Source organism: Neofelis nebulosa, chromosome 12 (genome assembly GCF_028018385.1).
Source record: "Neofelis nebulosa isolate mNeoNeb1 chromosome 12, mNeoNeb1.pri, whole genome shotgun sequence".
Taxonomy (NCBI): Eukaryota; Metazoa; Chordata; class Mammalia; order Carnivora; family Felidae; genus Neofelis; species Neofelis nebulosa.
The window spans coordinates 30512016-30533129 of record NC_080793.1 but is presented as its reverse complement, the minus strand read 5'-3'; positions in this window follow the sequence as shown (position 1 = coordinate 30533129).

Here is a 21114-nt window from a genome sequence, read left to right as displayed (position 1 = left end):
TTTGTATCCTGCCACTTTATATCATAGAGTATTACATAGCCATAAAAAAGATAAGATCATGCCATTTGAGATGGACATGGACCATGAGGGTATTATGGAACATGGATGGATCAGAGGGTATTATGCTAAATGAAATAAGTCAATTTGAGACAGACAAATACCATATGATTCCACTCATAAATGGAATCTAAAAAAGTAAACAAAAAGCAGAATCAGACCTATAAATATAGAGAACAAACTGATGTTTGACAGAGGGGAAGGAAGGAGGGCCTGGGAAAAATGGGTGAAGGAGAGTGGGAAATACAGGCCTCCAGTTGTGGAATGAGTAAGTCATGAGAAAAAAAGGTAGAACATAGGGAAAACAGTCAATGATACAGTAATAGTGATGCAATGGGAGGGTGCGGTGAACATAGCATAATGCATATACTTGTCAAATCACTAAGTTGTACACCTGAAACTAACATAACATCATGTTTTAACTATGCTCAAATAAAAAAATAGTAAACACGTAAAGAAAACAAAACAAAAAAGAATACATACAGATCACCAACAAGTAAACGAAACTATCCTCCACATCACTAATCCTCAGGGAAATGCAAATCAAAATTTCAATGAGATATCACCTCATTCTGTTAGGATGGTCACTATCAAAAAAACAAAAACAAGTTTTGGTGAGAATGTGGATAAACTGGATCCCTGGTGCACTGTTGGTAGGGATGTTAAATGGTACAGTTGTTTTGGAAAACAGTGTCAAGCTTCTTCAAGAAATTAAAACTAGCACTACCTAATAATCTAGTAAACCCACTGTGGTATAAACCCTGACATCCATCCATCCATTCGTTCATTGTAATTCAAGTGCCTGACTTGACATTTTGATTGCCTAGGTATCTTTTTCAAAGAGACCTTCACTTCAATGCTGGCTACCTCAAAATAAACATATTGCCAGTCATGGGACTAGATAAAGAGCCAGGCCACTTGCCTTAATCAGGGCTCCTTTGTTTTAGAAATCTTGGTTAATTTCAGTAACTGACCTTTCGGGCCATTTGCCCTTTCTTTTCTCACACTTCAAATTCCTGCTCTTATGTTTTAAATTTACCAATAAAGACTGAGCCCCACCCTCACAGACCCTAGTAAAAGCAGAAGCCTCAGGCCATGAGTTCTCTGTTCTCTCTCTCTCTCTCTCTCTCTCTCTCTCTTTCTCTACCCATGCCTTCATTGTGTGGCCCCAAGTGTGCTGTGTAATTCCAGGTCTTGTAAATAATATACCTCTATTGTTTCCAGTTTCCTGATGGTTGCTGCTGAAGGGTATCTTGCAATCATAATAAGAATCACAACCACACACTGGTTATTGATTGGCTGAAACTGACACAAACACTGACTTTTGGGTATATATCTAAAAGAATTAACGTCAGAATCTCAAAGAGATTTGCACAACATGTTCACTGCAGCATTATTCACGATAGCCAAGAGGTAGAAGCCAACTAAAATGTCGACAGATGAATGGATAAAGAAAATGTGGTATATACATACAATGGACTACTATTCAGTTTAAGAAAAAAAAAAAAGACACCGTGTCATATGTTATAATATGGGTGAAAGTTGAGGACATTATGCTATTCCAGTTACCTGTTGTCAAATAAATTTTTTAAAGCCCCAGAAATAAGCCAGTCACGAAAAGTGAAATACTGCTTGATTTCCTTATAGGAGATATCTAAAGTAGTCAAACAATTAGAAACAGAAGGTAGAATGGTAGCGGCCAAGGGCTGCAGGGAAGGGGGAAAGAAGAATTGTTCAAAGCAGAGAGTTTCAGTTATGCAAGATGAAAAAGAAGTTCTAGAGCTCTGTTGCACAAAAATATGCATATAGTTAACACTTTTGTACTGTATACTTGAAATGGTTAGGATTTAAATTTTGTGGGATATGTTTTCACCAGACATAAAATAGTGTGATCCGTGCAGCTATAGATATATGCACAGGCCACAGATTCCCTAAAGAAGATACTTCTTCTCACACTGCGAGATAAGACCTCCCGGGAGGGAGGCACTGGATTTAAATCTTATGAGAGACATAATAAGAGCATCTTGGAAGAAGATAGGGGGGAGAAATTTTATGAGAACATCACGTGCAATTGCAAAGTAATATTAAGATATTTCTAAAGAGCTGTACATATTGGTATTGAGATATATATAGATATATAGATATATATATATATATTTTTTTAAACAACACAATTTTTCATAATTTATGGTTTAATGTTATACCATTTCTATCCACAATCTTCCTCAAATAAGAGGTAGTTGTTGGAGTAGGGAGACAAAGCTTTGGGAAACGGTATCAGGGAAGATCAGGTTAGATACACATAGGAACTATATTATAAAACATCTTAAACTACGATAATATTTTGAAATGTATTTTGAGGACAATGGGGAGTCACTGAAGGAATTTAAGGAGGGACTTGTCTTGATCCAAATCGGTTTTAGGAAATTCACTTCAACATAGCATTTTGAGTGATACGTGCCTAAAGACGAAGTTTAAAGGCATGGCCGCTGCTGGACTACAGCAGTAGTGGACTGCTGCATTTATTTAAAACAAACAAAAAATATAAATCCAGAAATAAATCACCAGGAGTAAATAAAAGTAAGAAGAATGGAAAAATGAAGAGAGAGTTCTAGTTACCTGTTGCCAAATACGTTTTTTAAAGCCCCGGATTTCAGTATTATGGAACAAAATCATTTTATCATCTCAAAATCACTGCGATCGGACATTCGGAAAAAACAACAATAGGGATGTGCCTTTCGTCAACACGATTATCTGGCATACCTCAAATGCCAGGCTAATGGAACCAACAAAGCTGCAGGACCCATACCATGGTCTAAGCCAACTGCACATGTAAAAAGAAGAATTAATATAATTTGTGATGACAGCTTAAATGTAATGCAACTTTAAAGGGAGCCACTACCTCTGGTGCCCAGTTTTAGTTATAATATATATAAAATTGTTATTAGATGAACTATAGCCATTTAATAACTGCTTACATTAGCAGTTGCTATTTTCACAAACACCTACTTCCTCCCCACAACTATGACAGTATTCTAAAAATATCTAAGATTATGACTACCCACATACACATAAATATATTGATTGCCTCTGTCTTTGGAACATGTAAGGTCAAAAAATTCAGCTTCCTTGAAAACAATATTTTAAACCAATTTCTATAAAGGCACAGAATTAAAGTACAGAATTTTGATACTTTTTATTTGGATATGATTATAGATAACATGAGATGAGGTTAAAATAAGTTTTCAGCTGCTTGAGAATAAGATTTTATTCCTGATTTTTGATGACACTTAACAATTGAAACTAATCTATTCTCTGCAGGATTTAAATTTTTACTGAATAAGTTCTTGATTAGAGTGATTCAAGCATTGATGAATAAATTTAACCTTAATATACACTTGGGAACACATCTCTTACTGAATATGTGGCAAATAAAGTATTTGTAAAATGGAACCAGTATTTTATTTATTTTTTAAGAAAAGTCCAAGATTATGACAATATAGAGAGGGAAAATATTCCAGTTTACTGATGAAATAAAGATATTTGGTTTAAGATTTGGAATTGAATATAGCACTTGAATGCTCACACTCAAATTAGCACATGAAGAAAAATACAATGGAAAGACAAAGAGGTTTCAGTGATGACTATTTGTGTGCACAACAGCGTGGTTATCAAGATTCATGATGTCCAATCTGTTACTATTACTTTCCCTATTAGTTAAGCAAAAGCAGGTTGCTGAAGCTTTATGCAAATGCACGACAGTCACGTGAGCCAATCAACTTCTAAATTATTAAAGTAACATTCACAGCCTTCTAAAAATATAGGTTTCCAGCCACCCAGGAGACTAGTCTATAGCTGAGTGCCTATGTGACATGCCATGATTATTAATGATACTAATAAAACTGAAGCTGACCAGCTCAACTGCAAAGTGGTTGACATGAAAATTCCACTAGCATGAGCTTTCTTTTGCCAAGGAAAAGAATTTACCATGTCTTGCTTCTTTTCAGACTTCTGGTCTGAAAAGTCTGAATTGATTTTATTTGGTGCCAGCAGATGATTCTTATTGTACCACAGAGAGTGGGCAGCGTAAAACCTGAAGATCTGCTTCCAAAATATTTCCTATTGTTGTTTCTTTTAAGGTGCTATAGTTAAAAACACATACTTTTTTGGAATAATACTAGTTAAAAACCAACCAACCAAACACACACAAACACAAAGTAAGTTTTATAATTAAAAAAAAAATTGAAGCTGTGACACAATCTGTCCCTGGAATAATGTAAACCCATAAAATTCAGGAAGGACTGTTAGTTTTTCTTTCTTTGTGGGGTATTCCCTCTCTCTTTTCTTTCAGAGTGATTTTATATTGCAGTTTTCCTCTCTAATATTGGCTAACAGGAAACCTAACCTGAACATAATAGATAACACACATATACACAGCCCTATCCACGACGTTCACAGTGAAAAGCTCCCTGATGAGATCAAGAGGACAATGAGACAAAGTTTTAATGGCTGGGCCTTGAGGACAATTCTGGTTGCATTTAAATCTCAGTGCCAAATGCAGTAAGAGTTCCCTGCCAATACTGTGGCTCTTTATTCAATTACTAAAGAGATTATAACAAGTAGCTTGTTCTTCTAATTTTCCTTCCGCTATCCTTCACCCAAATGAAACTCTGGTGATGCCGAAATAAATGATTTCTGTAATTAGCTATAGGGATTTAAATAAGTTGCTTAACATTATGAGACTTCATTTCTCAGCTATAATTGGAAGATTGTTTGTCTGCTCAATAAGGTTGTTGTGAGGATTGCATAAACAAGAAGACTGGACACATAGAATGTGCACACATAAGACAAAGCACTTCACAACTGCAATTACCTAATGATTGGTAATGATAGGTTGATAGATACAGAGATATAATTATCAGGATAGAAAAACAACTTCCATATTTCCAAAATTATCATTTTTATGATAGTTATGGATATGTTTTCTGAGACTGATTTTGAAATTGTGAAGTTTAATTAAACGTGACCTTTCTGTTTTAAAACTTTAGGAGAAAATAACTGGGTATGAGAGGAAGCCGAAGTGAACACATAAGGAACAGCCTACACAAAACTGATTTTATATCATCCACATGTGACAGAAATATAATTGTTTTCCATTGCACAAAAAAATGTGTTTGAGCAGTCTTATCAATATAGCCTCAGAACTCTAGCAACACTTATTATTAAATGGACAAATCTCATTTAATTTCTTTATTGACACAAATATTTAAACATGAAGCTAGAGCTAAGGTCAATTCCTTTTAAAATAAGAAAGAGACCCCTGTAAGTTTAGACTTCAAACACATCTTTGTAATTCTGTGTAAGTCATGAATCCATGAACAAATAAGATTTTAGGTCCAAGTACACAAAAGTTGAAGACAAACATTTTTTTTTTGAGTTTGTTTACATAAACTATCAGTTCTCAGAAATTCACACAAGTTTTAGATACAAATAAACATGTACTTTAAGACAATTATGTGTGGTAAAAGAATGTAAGACATATTCTTTTCCCATAATTATATTATATTTTATTTTTTTTGTTTTTTTTAATATGAAATTTATTGTTAAATTGGTTTCCATACAACACCCAGTGCTCACCCCAGCAGGTGCCCTCCTCAATGCCCATCACCCACTTTCCCCTCCCTCCCACCCCCCATCAACGCTCAGTTTATTCTCAGTTTTTAAGAGTCTCTTATCCCATAACTATTTTAAATGTAGACCAGGAGAGCCAATAACATGAAGCTGAAGAAATTGGAAGTTATTCAGTAAAACAATGAACATTCATATATATTTTCACTGGATAGGGGTTCTGTTGCCTGAATCTTTTTCCCCTTTTTATAAGAAATGGCAGAAGTTTACAACTGAGTACCTTCTTCAGTCTGCTTTCTGCCCATGTATGACTGGCATATGAACAACCTCTTTCTGTTTTGAACTATTCTTGTATGTTTTAGTAAATGCTGATACAATCCCCTTACTTTGTGGGCTTTCTGTGTTTCAAATTATAGCGTTCTTCCTTTAGTTCTTTTTCTATTTTATTACAGGCAATAAGAGAAGTCAGCTGGAAATTTTAGTATTTGGTGGGAAACCACTTATCCAGATCTAAGATCATTAGGTACCATTCTAATTTTCATGTTAGTAGTGCAAGCAAAAATATTCCTAACTGTTCTGCCAGAATACTACAGGTGCACTTTTCACCAATCTCCAGTTACATAATCATATTATTCACTAACAGTTTCCTTAAAGCTCTTCCAATTCTTCTTCCACAACCTGATGTCAAAGCCAATGACCCATGCTTGATTTTATCAAAGTATCACCCCTTTCCAGTATTAAATTTTGTTCTGGTTATCTACTGCTACATAACAAACTACTCCAAATGATTTAAAGAAACAATGATTTATGTATATATATATACATATATACATACATATATATGCTTACACTTAATATACCATATATTTAATATAGTTAATATATTTATATAATTAATATATTTATTTGTATATTCAATATACATTATTATATATTTAATATACTTAATATATTATATATAATATATTTAATATATTATATATTTAATATATTATATATAACATACTTAATATATTATATATTATATAACCGCATATAACTAAAAAACAACAGTTTTTTTTTTTAGTCAAGAATTTGAGCAGGCTATTTTGTTCCAACTAGAGTCACATAGTTTTAATCAAATTACAGCTGGTTTATTCTGGAAGCCTGTTCACACATGTGGCTCATCACACATGGTGGGGATGACTTGAAAGCTGGGTTCAGTTGTTCCTTTTTCCTATTTAATGTTGTCTCAGGATCTCTCTTGCATAGTAAAGAAACGTCCTTATTTTTTTAAAAACAGCTTTATTGTGGTATAACTGATATACACAAAACTACACATATTAAATATATAAAATATGATGAGCTTGGACACAAGCATATACCTAGGAATCCATTTTGGAAATTTAGACTTCCAAGAGGTCAATGTAGAACTGCCAGTCTTCTGAAAGGTGAGTGCTACCTCTGCCATAAACTGGGGTCAAGCCTGTTATAGGTCAGCCCAAATGAAGCTAGATCCAGTTTCCCCTAGAGCTGAAACTTTTCAATTGTCTCTGGTCAGTAGATTAAGCATGTGGAACCAGCTTATGCTGGCCTTCTGGGGGATGGGCCCGTTGCTCTAATTTTCAGGCCAACTTGCTGTAGTGGAGATGTGCCTGGAGGGCACAGGTTTGGTGTAACGGGTCCATTCTCCACTTGGTTGAGCCAATTAGCTCATTTGGGTCTGTCAGTGTTGGTGGGCTAATGGTGCAAATGGCTTCAGCCCCTCCTCTAGTCTCCAGAGTGGGATGTTCTCACCCTTATAGATGCATGATCAGTCACTCCTCCTGGGTCCCGTGCTTCTGTCAGCAACCTGCCTTCACCCTACCTGTGTCAGAGCTGTCTGCCTACCAGGCGGCGCCACTCCCCAGAGTTTTATCCCAGGTGCAGCTGTGTTTCAGAACCCTATACGTCGGAGACCTCCATGATTGAGACCCGCAGTGATCTTTTGGGGGACGTCTCAACTGCGCTGTGGCCAGGGCTAGCTTGTCCCAGAAAATGGTTGCACCATTGCGCAGAAGCAGTGTCTCAGAGTTTATAGTAAGTCCTAACATACAGCCGGTGCCAGGGTTTGCTGCTGTCAGCTGGTGTCTTTGTTCCTATACGGGTGAAGGCGGTGGCTAGATGTTGCCCAGCGGGTCTTTTGCCCATGGAGAGGCCACATCACCTCTACCAAATGCACGCCAAGCAGGGATGTCTTTTGGTTTCTCCCGGTGTGACCCAGGGGAACCACAGATCGTGTTGCCTGCTACTGGGGCTACCCTGTTTCCTCAATGGAGATGACCTCTGAAACTTAAGACCATGCCCCACTGTTTATAGAAAATTGGTGGTATCGCAACCCTCTCCTTTTTCCCTGTGATTTTGGGGAACAGCTGTCTTGTGAAGTCCCTTGTGCATATTTTCACACTGTCTCAAGCTGCTTTCAGGGGGAGTGCTTTCTTGTGCAAACCTCCTGTGCTGCTATCCTCCCCTCCGTCTTTCTCCTCTTCTTGAAAGTGGCTCCTTCCCCTCTGTGGCACTGTGGCTTTTTTCTTCCCCAGTTCCTCTCTCTACAACACAAACTGCTGCATTCTCTCCCTCAAATTATGCGGGTTGTTCTGTTAATCCCCAGATCGATTTCCTAGGTGTTCCAAATGGTTTGATGTTGATCTAGCTATGTTCCAGGGACGAGACAAGGATGCATTTGTCATGATTGTGTAGAAATGAGAAAACCTGTTTTCTACTTTACAATATTTTTATTCTGAAAATAATTTTACAATTACAGTAGCAGTCCTCCTAGGTAAAACCATGATGTATTATGCAACATTATGTGTCCTTCAAAGCATTCTCTACTAAAAAATCTGAGAGTTCACTGGCTAAACACACAGAAAACTAACATAACATCATCTTTTACTTCGCTGTTATACAATTTCATTGTTATTCCTCTTGAAAACCTATCAAAGAGTTTAATCATTTTTCTTAATATTCCGTAACTCTTACATAAATCTATGAAAGGCCCTGAACACTGTACTGCTTTCGATTTCAAAATCCAACTTGGCACTAGTGGAAACAAAGAAAAGTCAATATTAACTGGGAGTCTCCAAAAAGATCTGATTTCTGAAGTTTCAGGTGAAATACAGAGAGCAGTGGCTCCCCTCTGAGTGGTGTCTAGTGGGTCATTATCTTCTCCAACATTCCTTCTGATGCCTCTGTTCATAATCTACTTATTGGATAAAGTGGGTTCTATATAAGTGAAAAGCACGTACATCATTCTCTATTTTACACTCCATAACATTCAAAGACAATAACTTGTTGAACATGTATATTCTTTTAATTCATATTTTTTGGTTCTTCACATACATATTTTCCCTGTTTTGATATGTGACTATTTCTACTAACAATATAAATTAAAATCAATTTTGCTATGATCCACATAATTCCATCTTAACCCATATAGTGAAATTGCCCATGCTGATTTAAGTCAATAATTGAATAAGTAAATAAATGGTGAAGGAACAACTCTCCCTTGAAAAGTAAGTGTAATTAATAAATGTAGAAGAAATGTGGGAAATAAAGTCACTATTAGAAAAAACACAGGAATAGTCACGGCAGGCAAGATTTATTGATGAACAAATAGGATATTTGCAAAGTTTCAAGGTGTCTCCCAAAAGATACTAATTCTAAAGGGAAGCACGATAAGTTTACAGTGGAAAATCTACTCAACACCATCCTAAGCAAGATTTATCTCACCATTAATTAAACATATACACATCACGTAATCCCTGACATAATGTATTACAACGGGCATGTCGCTTCTATGGTACTTTTGCCAAAAGTACATAATCTCAGTTTAATGATGAGAAAACAGATAAACCCAAGTTCAGGGACATTTAATAAAATAACACCAATATTTTTCAGAAATGTAAAAGTCATGAAAAACAAGGAAAGATTTAGGTTTTATAGTAGTTTGTAGGACACAGGACTAAATTCTATATGGGATTCTAAATTAGATCCTAGATCACATAAAGAACATCAGTGGAAAAGAAGAATTGGAGATACCCAAATAAATTATGTGGTCACTTAATATTATAGCAATGCTAATCTCTTAGTTTTGATAGTTGTAATATATAGTTAGATAAGATGTTAAGATGTTAATGTCAGGGAAATCTGGGAAAAGACTATATGGAAGACCTTTTTATTCTTTTCACAACATTTTGAAGGTCTAAAATTATTTCAAAAATAAAAAGTTAAAAACGAAGCTATTGATTCCTACATAATTTGTTCTACATTGAACTCAGAGCAAAACTAAAAGTATTAGCAGTAGAACTACAACAAAGTATTTAATTCTCAAAAACTACAAAATGAAATTTTAAAATATTCTTATTTAGGGATTTGGTCAGAATCAAGTACAATAAAAAGAGGGGATACCTCTTGGTCTCAGATGACACACATGTCTTTTGATCCAGCATGATTACAGTCACCCTCCCATTTTTGCATTATTTAAATTCTAAAATGTCATAAATATTCTATTTATATAAACTTAATTCAATAGCAAGGATTTTAATATTTATGAATCTAAACAAGATACACCACAATAATAATGATGTACTTCATAATCATTAATATCAATTTTACCTCAGGAGAGTTTTAGCTGGGCATGAAGAGTAAATTGATTGTTGATATAATAAAATAGAATGACAGGAATAAGATATCAGGGGAGCACGCCTCTAGGCAAGTGAGAAGAAGAAAGAAGGGGAGGCAGATGGAAGTGGGGAATAAAGGATGGAGAGAAAGAAGGGATTATTATTACTTATGGGTTAACATGTGTGAAACTTGTTAAGAACATTGCATTTATGAATTCATTTTCTCCTCACAACAATTATATAAAGTAGGGTTTTATCATTATTCAAATTCTGTATATGAGACAACTTAAGTAGAGAGAGGGTAAGTAAATAACCAGGTGTTATGGGTTTAATTGTGCCCCCCAAAAGCTATGTTCAAATCCTATCCACTAATACCTGTGAAAGCTCCCTTATTTGGAAACAGGGTCTTTGTGGATATGATCAAGTTAAAATGAGGTCATACTGGTCGAAGTGAGACCTAATTCAATGAATGGTATCTTTATAGTAAGAGGGGTATTGGGGCTCCTGGGTGGCTCAGTCGGTTGAGCATCTAACTTTAGCTCTGGTCATGATCTTGTGGTTCGTGAGTTCAAACCCTGCATGGGGCTCTGTGCTGACAGCGCGGAGCCTGCTTGGGATTCTTTCTCTTCCTCTCCCTCTGCCCGCCCACCACTGACTTGTTCTCTCTCTCTCTCTCAAAATAAATAAACATTAAAAACAGAGAGAAGGGGGGGGCACATGGGTGGCTCAGTCATTTAAATGTCTGACTTTGGCTCAGGTCATGATCTCATGGTGTGTAGGTTCAAGCCCTGCATCCGGCTCTGTGCTCAGAGCCTGGAACCTGCTTTGGAATCTGTGTCTCCCTCTCTCTCTCTGCCCCTCCCCAGCTTGTGCGCTCTCTCTAACATTTTTTTTTTAAAAAGAGGGGTATTTAAAGGCAGATAGACACACAGACAGAACAACATATGAAGACGGAAGCAGAAATTGGAGTGAAGCATCTATCAGCAAGGAATGCAAACATTTTGGCAACTGCCAGAAGGCAGGATCGTAGGATAGAAGAGAATCTCCCTTACTGCCTCCAGAAGAAACAGACACTGCCAATATTTTGATTTTGAATTTCTAGCCTCCTGAACTGTGAGACTAATTTCTTTAGTTGTAAATCACCCAGTTTGTGGTACTTTATGATACGAGCCCTAGGAAACTAATATACCCGTTTACGTGGCTATTATGTATGTGAATTTAAATTCAGTCATACACACTTAAAAACCTTCAATCTTAACTACTACGTTGAAATAGAAATCAATCTGACCAAAGGGTTAAGGCACTCACTGAACCAAAAACATGGAACAAATCCCATGTTTTCCTGTCATTTCTTCTCAGTGAGATATGATAATGTGGGAATAAATTAAACTTCTACTTTTAATTAGTAGTGGGTAACAACATAAAACAACATAAATAGCTAATGATGATACTGAATATTTAAATATCTAATATTTGTATTATTTAACTAGATTTTAAACTTTAATATTTCTCATCCCTTGGATTCTTTAAGTTTGGATTATTTTCAGTAAGAATTCTTAAGGAAAAAAAAATTACTAAGCAAAATAAGTGGTTCAAAGCCCTTTGAGTTTACCTTATAATATGGAAAAGGCCTACCTTAAATGATAATTTAGAATTAAATAATTCTTTCACTTAATTAAAATATATTTTTGAGTTTTATTGAGAAATTCTAATTATGTAGTCAAATTATAGATGCATAAAAAAGAAATATATTGTACATAGTTTATATTTTATTAAAAACTTTTTTTTAATGTTTTTATTTTTGGTAGAGAGAGACAGAGGTATGTGTGAGAGGGGCAGAGAAAGAGGGAGACACAAAGTCTGAAGCAGGTCCAGGCTCTGAGTTGACAGCACAGAGCCCGACGCAGGGCTCGAACCCACGAACTGTGAGATCACGACCCGAGCTGAAGTCAGTTGCTTAACCGACTGAACCACCCAGGCGCCCCCACAGTTTATATTTTAATAAGCAGGAAGAACCATCACTGAACATATTTCTAGTCTTCAGAATACTGTTATCAGATTGTTTTGGCTCTTAACATCAATAATTCAATTATATCATCACTGAAATACTTTTACAATGATTTAAAGAAAGAAATTATAAGTTTTCAAAAATAGCATTTGTGCATTTTTCATTAATAGTAGAAATATATTGTTCAAATAATCAGATTGTATGTTAGCCAAGGCGATTGATAAATGAAATTAAAAATAACATTTATATTGCATTAAAAAGCAGAAAATACTTAGAAAAAATTTTAACTAAAAATGTACAAGATCTGTACCAAAAACTATTTCATATTGCTAAGAAAAATTAAAGAAGACCTTAATAGAGATTCTCTGCCCATAAATTGGATCATTCAATATCTTCAATATGTCCTTTGTCTCCAGAAGGATGTATATACTTGTATACAGTCTCAATCAAATCTCAGCAGGAATTTTGTAAAAGTAGATGGAATATTTTAAATGTATGTAAAAATGGAAATGGCCTAATATAATCGAAACAATTTTATAAAATAAAGAAGTTGAAGATCTTAGCAGTATTTATTTGTAAGAGTTAAGAGATAACCATCTGATATATCAAAAATACCCCCCGAAATTAATGCCATTGAAAATATTCATGAGGTGTGGATTAATTTGAAGTTTCCCAATATATTAAATTAGGAGATTTGATGTTAAGATTGTGATTAATGTCTAGAGAGCAGAAATTCCTTTAACTGCAGGGTAAGAAAGTTCATCTATTTCTTCCTTTTTTAACATGAAATATATAAAGATATTTACTGCAGTGTTGTTTACAATGGTGGGAGTTGGGGGGCAGTTTGGGTAGACAGAATACCTACATGGGTTGTTAAGGAAGCATTAGAAGGAACACATCTGATGTATACATAGAAATAAGATCAGATCTGAAAAAGAAAAAAAAAAGGGCTTCATCCAAAAAATAGAAGTTGAATGAGATCTATAAGGATTTTCATATTTTAACACAGATGCCAACAAAATCACACATCACATTTTTAAGCACTTAAAAATAAGTAGGAATAAAGCACAACAGAATGGTTACTTTGGAGATGGGGATAAAATGGAACAAATAAATGATAAAACTGGAGAACCTTGTATGGATCAATGATAATAACGTGCCTTGAACTGAGGCGTATTGTTAATATCTGATGAATAAATAAAAAAATAAAGTAAAACAAACCATAATGGTGCTCTGGAGGAGCCTAAGGATTCATTACTATGGAAGAGTTATGACTTGCTCAATTTACCACCATGGTTGTCTTCGAAAGTTTGTCCATTTCTTATAATGCTGTCTGCTTACGAATGAAAGATATGATTTAACATAATCAGAACGAACTTTGTAAATATCCCATGATAAAGTTTCCATAAAAGTAGAGTAACTGTCCAAATATGTCAAATAAAGTAATTTCAAATAACATAAATAAAACATCATAAGTAATTCTAGTTATTTTATTTATTTTTTGTTTGTTTACTGTACACATATTCTCTCTGTAAGAATTTGTCAAATTCCTATAGAGGACTAGGAACTGAGATGAATGCAAGCATTTATCAAATGCTTACTGAGCAAAGAAAATGGATTGAATGGTCAGATTGAAATATGAAGAAAATGCACAGTTTGCCTTTTGTGCATGGTGGGGGGAGATAAGGGAGGAAATGGAAAGAGAACTGTGTACCCCTATGTTTCTTTCAGCATTATTTATAATAGGTAAGATATGGGAATAACCCAAATGTCCATCAATAGATGAACAGCTAAGGAAAATGTTGTACACACACACACACACACACACACACACACACACACACACACACGATGGAATATTACACAGCCATAATAAAGGTGAAATTGTGCTATTCGAGACAACATGGATGGACCTAGAGGGTATTATGCTAAGTGAAATAAGTCAGATTAAGAAATACAAATACATATAATTACACTTATAAATGGATTCTTAAAAATAAAGAACAAAAAACAGAATCAGAACTATACATACAGAGGACAAACTGATGGTTGCCAGAGGAAAGGGTAGTGGAGGGGTGAGTAAAATGGGTGAAAGGGAGAGGGAGATATAGGCCTCCAGTTATGGAACAAGTTAAGGCATGGAAATAAAAGAGCAGAGCATAAGGAATACAGTCAATGCTACTGTAATAGCGAGGTAATAGGACAGATGGTAGTTACACTGGTGGTGAACATAGTATATCATATAAACTTGTCCAATCACTACCTTGTACGCCTGAAACTAATATAACATTGTGTGTCAACTACACTCAAAAAAGAGAACTGTGTTTTCTTCCAAAAGAACAAGACCTCATTCTGGTTGAGTACAGAGGAATGATTCTGCTTTCAGAGAACTTGAAAGAAAGAAAGAAATATACGCTGGTTTTGTTCAAAGCACGTATTTATGAGTAGAACTTCTTCTGACTTGCCTGCTCGATGTTTAAGTACATTCAAAAAACTATGGTAACTGAGACCCGTGCATGACAACCTTGGCCTATTTGACACGGGGTGGTCATATCTATCCTAAACCCTGAGAAAGGGTTTCTTTCTTTCACCTTCTCAGAAGCCAGAACCAAATTCAACAAAAGTGATTCTTGGACACTAAATGCTCCCCTCCTCCAATGGACAAGCATTGTCTATATCAGATTATGGAAAGAGTTAAGATCTAGTTCATCATAATGTAAACATCAGATAGATAACCTGGCTGAGAATAATACCATATACCAGAGAGAGAGAACTAACAGTTATAGCAGTAAGAACAGTGAAAATAAGTTTGTTCAGCACACTGAGCACACTTCAAGTTCAATCCATTTATCAAATTGTGCCTGTATTTATTCTATTATTATCTGAGCCCCATGTTTTACAAGACTGTATAGAGAAACAAAGGGATTAAGAAAAGTCCTCAGGAAATGTGATGTGCATTTGACATTACTGAAAAAAGGATTATCTTCATTTTTGTGATCAGAAAGTCAAACAAAAAGTAGTTGTCATCCTCCTCTATTCTGCAATATTTGTCAGAGGAAGTGTCAGAAGTAGGACAGTATTAAAAATATTCAATTACCTGCTTCTTTTGTTGAAGAATTATCTGCTAATTTTAATTTAAAACGGAGTGTAAATATAGTTTTAAACAAATTTATTTTCTTAATCTTTGGTATTATTTTTCAGTACTAAATTTCATTCAACAATTCTTTTTTTTTTTCATTATTTACGATGAGAGAGTAGTCTCCATTTTATGTAGACATTTTACCAAAAACAAAAATTCTTGGATATTGAAGAACTTTTGTATGTCTTCTCTTGAGGCTTTTTAAATAATCCTAACAGAGTACAATTCCATTGGTAAAAACAGAATATTAATACAATTAAATTAGTTTGGCATGTATTAACTCAATATAAATAATGTTAAATAAGTAATTAAGCATTTTTGATAAATATTTTTTATTAATTATTACTTAATAGTGACTACTGAATCAATAGTTTGGTATTGGTTTTTAATAATGTAAGTCTGGGTTAAGAACATGGGCTTTGGATTCACATAAACCTTGGTTCGACTCAGTTCTGCAATAAATTGTTGCACATTTTTTGATAATGTATTTTCAGGCCTCACTTTAATCTTCTAGGAAATGGAAATGATAATGCAATATCCAGGGTCATTTGGAAAATTAAATAAAATTGTTTTGTGCAAAGCACTTAATGCAGTATCTAGCAGTAGTAACTATTCAACAACTGTCTACACACATCTGTTGTTGGAGATAAATCCTAATTATTTCTGAACATATGATATCTAGAACTTCCCAAGTGCCTTTAGCCCTGTTGTTGTTGCCATCCAAAGTGCAATTCTGGTTAGGTAAAGTGAATGAAGAAGGCATTTTAACTGCTGCCTTTGAACATGGGCCGTTTTAGTACTCTTCAGGCTTGAAGCCACAGATCCACAAGACCACTGACTGCATTGTTATTTTGATTCTTCCCCTTTGTTCACTCACATAAGAAAATAAGAATGAGCTCTCTTGATTGGTAAGATTCCAAATCAACTATATATATATATATAGATATATACACACACACACACACACACATATATATATATATATATATATATATATATATATATATATATATATATATTCTACTTTGGAAAACATTATTTAAAAATTCTTTCTCATGATATGAAAAGGTTTCATGAATAAAGAAAGAGCAGTTCTCTTTCAAATTTAACTTTAGTTATGATATTAAATTGGGTAAGTAGTAGAGTAAAAAATAATCAACTCTACATTCAGTCCACACTAATATCTTCCTTTAATTATCAAAAAAAAAAGAGGAAAGTGTAAAAAAAAATGTCCAAAAAATAAACTAAATAAATGGTCACTTCATTTCTCAAATACGTTAATTGAAATATGTCTGTTTCAATTGCTATGGCAGTTTATAAAATCCAAAGCAGTAGTATCTCCTAATGCCAGGGCCAGGGCAGCAGAACTTCAAAAAAAGAATACTTTCCTGAGATTCAAATGTAATTTTGTTCTTCCTGGGCATAAATACAGGCTGAGTAGACTCTTATGTCCCTCATTACTCTCACTGATCTTGTACCAAAGGGTGGATGAGAGTATGCATTGCACCTAGAAGCAGGAAAGTGGAATGCTCCACCTGGAGAAAATTCTTCATCATGAGGTGCATCCCTGTGGAGACGGTGACTGAAAAGAAAACTGTGTTCAGAACAACACAGCAGGGAAACTGTGTGATACTCTGAGCACTCCTTAAAGGTGTTTTATCTATCTTTTAGTTTTAGTTAATAAACTATACTGATAGTTTTCCTCTCTTTCTATAAAGATCTACATCTTCCAAATTTATGTTTACATGTCACATAATAGTTATATGTTAAAAGAAAATTAAACTTTTTGATTTTAAAACAATAATAAATAATAAAAGTCATAAATTAAAAAATCCACAATGTGAAAAGTTATAAAACATTTAAATCAAATATAATCTCTTTATTCAGAAGTAACTTTAAAATCCCTAATATTTTATATAAGTCATGTAAATATAAAACAAATGTTTTTAAACAATTGGTATCATGGTGTATGTACTATGTACTGTTTTTGTATCCTTTTCTTCTCAATCTCTTAATGCTTTTCTTCTCCTAGTATTGTATACACGGTTTTCATTATTTTTCAGAGACATAATGCTAATGATTATTTACAGATAATACTATAATTGAATAAATATATTCTTGGACACATGGTATTTTAAAAAAATTTGCTATTTGTACACCTGTACTGCATGCTTATTCCCCAGTGATTTATGTTGTGAATAATGACAAGCATATATTTCCTAAATTAAATTATTTTTAAACTCATGGGTTGAAATACATTTGGTCATTTATTTCTAGATGCCTAGGATAGTGAGATCTGTGAACTGAATGCATTATTTCATAGTTCTTGACTTTCAAAAGTCTTCTTTAGTATCCTAACAATCTTCATATAATCTTTATGCTTCATTTTGTCTAATTTATACCCACCTCCTTAACTTAGGACAATTTTGGGGACCATCGCACATATTTTGGGATGAAGATTTATTGTACACATGCCATTTGGTAAGCATCAAATAAATCATGAAGCATACCACTCTGTTTTCTTCATTTCTCCCTAAGATTTAAATCATTAGTTCTCAAATTACTGACATCTCTGATATTCTATGCAAGAATGACCTTTTCTTCCCTTCTGCACACACTTTATCAGTCCAAATGACAGTTCCCATAAATATGCCTGTGCCTATTGGGAAAAGCAAGCATAACAGATATAGTTGTAGCTTTGTACATGTGTATGGGCCCATGTTTTCTAAATTGAACCTTGGCACCTGAAAAAATGAGATTGACAGGCTAAAACCTACTCTTAAACCTTCAGAAAGGAATGTTCTATCTGATGGCTTTGTTACTCTCATTCCTAATATATGGAGTAAGACTACTACACAGGTTACATATCTGATCAAAAACTGTAATTCAACATTTTGTTTAAAGTCTCTGCTCATGATTCTGTGTGTTTTTCAGTGAAAAATAATGTCTTTTAAGCATTCTGTAAGCTAAATGTTTAGAATCCCTTAATGTGTCAGACTTTATTTACAAATTATCATGAAACTTTAGAAATTCAGTCAAGGAAGCTTATTGGACAAAAGTTTTCTATTTCTTTTGTATAATTGCAACCTTACTTCTGAGGATATGAACCACTAACTGTCATAAAGGTGTGATTAATTGGGATCCTCTCCAGCTATTAAGGAAGCCCCACTATGTTTCTATGTTTTCTAGTGAAAACAGAAGTTAGCTTAACACAACATCTTGGCAAACAAGTTGCTGGCATAGAAAGGCAAAACACATGAAAATTGGCAAGAAAAATACCTTGTGCATGAAACCATTTCCAAAAACAGCAGGTACACAGCCAAATTCACCTTACCCAGTCCTGTAGTAAGCACAAATTTATGTAAAAAATTTAAATACTTGTCTAACCTAATATTATTCTGAATAGAGGTTTAGATTCTCTTGTTTTCATTTTCTGGAGAAGGAAAAACTTGCCTTGAATGTGGGATAAAATTCTTTCTGTCTCCATGAGAAATTATGGGTCTGCCTCCACGAGAAATGATGGGTGAATGGAATATTATTTGCTGGTTCATTTTCTGGTGGTATACACATAATTTTCTTTTCAGGAGTCCTAAGACTCCTATCCCATTTCAATGAAGGTGTGGCTTTTGACCAGTGCTTTTGCACCCTTCATGTCCTCTGATGCCTGTGCTTTTGTTTAAAATTTTCTAGCAAAAATGACTGTATTTACTGTAGGTGCACATATGGGAGCTGATTTTGGCGACTATAAGAAAAATGACATGGTGTGTGTGTGTGTGTGTGTGTGTGTGTGTGTGTGCACATGTGTGTTTTATTTCAAAAATCTATTAGATTGATTTCCTAGTTCATCAATATTCCCTTTAAGTGAAGTTTTGTTACATTCTTGTTTATTGGTTCATTTGCTTCCACTATAGACCATCTTAGGGCATGAAGAAAAACGCTAGAGCTAGCTTCTCCCATATATTCTGATCTCAGTGAATTTGGCATTCATCCAGACAGATGACTTTTCCTCTCCTTAATCTTCACTCAGTTGTTATATAGGTATCACTGATTCTGCCTCTTTAATATAGTTTTTACCCTCCTCATATGTTTAATCCCAACTGAGACTTAATAATTGCATGTGGAAAACTGCATTTGTCTCTCAAGTATTTTTTTTGTCTCTACTTGCACATATTTTCAACTGATTTACCACAGATGCCAGAATACCGTTTCCAAAACTAAGCCATGTCTCCACCTTATTTAAAATGGCTCTTCGGGGCACCTGGGTGGCTTGGTCGGTTAAGCGTCCGACTTCGGCTCAGATCATGATCTCACGGTCCACGAGTTCGAGCCCCACGTCGGGCTCTGTGCTGACAGCTCAGAGCCTGGAGCCTGCTTCCGATTCTGTGTCTCCCTCTCTCTCTGACCCTCCCCGATTCATGCTCTGTCTCTCTCTGTCTCAAAAATAAATAAACGTTAAAAAAAATTTTTTTAAATGGCTCTTCATTGGAGTGCCTGGGTGGCTCAGTCGGTTAAGCACTGGACTTCAGCTCAGGTCATGATCTCCTGGTTTGTGGGCCCTAGCCAAATGTCAGGCTGTGTGCTGACAGCTCAGAGCCTGGAGTTTACTTCAGATTCTGTGTCTCCCACTCTCTCTGCCCCTCCCCCACTCATTCTCATTCTCTCTCTCTCTCTCTCTCTGTCTCTCAAAAATAAACATTAAAAAATTAAAAATAAATAAAATAGCTCTTCACTGTACACATAATTAAATTCATCCTGAGTACTATGATGTAAAAATCTCTATGACCTTATTATTGCCTACTCTTGAAGACTTACCTAATGAATAAAAAGTTTGTACATCAAAACAACTTTTGGATGCAAGAATGTGCCAAACTAGAATTTCCTTTCTTATAAAATAAGGCATCTTGAGACTTCTTTACTCACCATTAATTTCCAGCACATTTATGGAATCTTGAGTCTTCCAGAGAGAAGCCTCCATGGTCCCTCAATACTTTTTATGCACGTATCATTCCTTTATGAAATGTATACAATCTGAGTGCTTTTAGATGCTCCTTTTACATGCAACTTCCAATTTTAGACTGCAAATTCCTTGACAAGAATAACTTTATTTTTGAATCATTAGAGAATATTTATTCATGGATCAATCCAGTATTTTAATTAAGTTTACCAACTCTTTTGAATTCTGATGGTTATCCTATCTTTTCTGACCAAACTGAAGAACTCCGGCCTAAAAGAAAAATAAAAAGTCTCTAACCTAAAAACTATTGCCAAACACACTATGTATTCTCTCATAAAAATCATTCTCAAATACAGTCGACCCTTGAACAACATGGGTTTGAATTGGGCAAGTCACTTATATGTGGATTTTTGTTGAGATGGCAAGTACTATAAATGTATTTTCTCTTTCTTAGGATTTTCTTAGTAACATTTCCTTTTTTCTAGTTTACTCTATTGTAAGAATATATAGTATATAATACATCTAACATGCAAAGTATATGTCAAATGACTGCTTATATTATCAGTAAGATTTCCAGTCAACAGTAGGCTATTGGTAGTTAGATTTGCGGCAGGGGGTGGGTAGGAGGGAGCCAAAAGTTATACACGGATTTTTGCATGCATGGAGGTAGGCACCCCTACCCTTCATA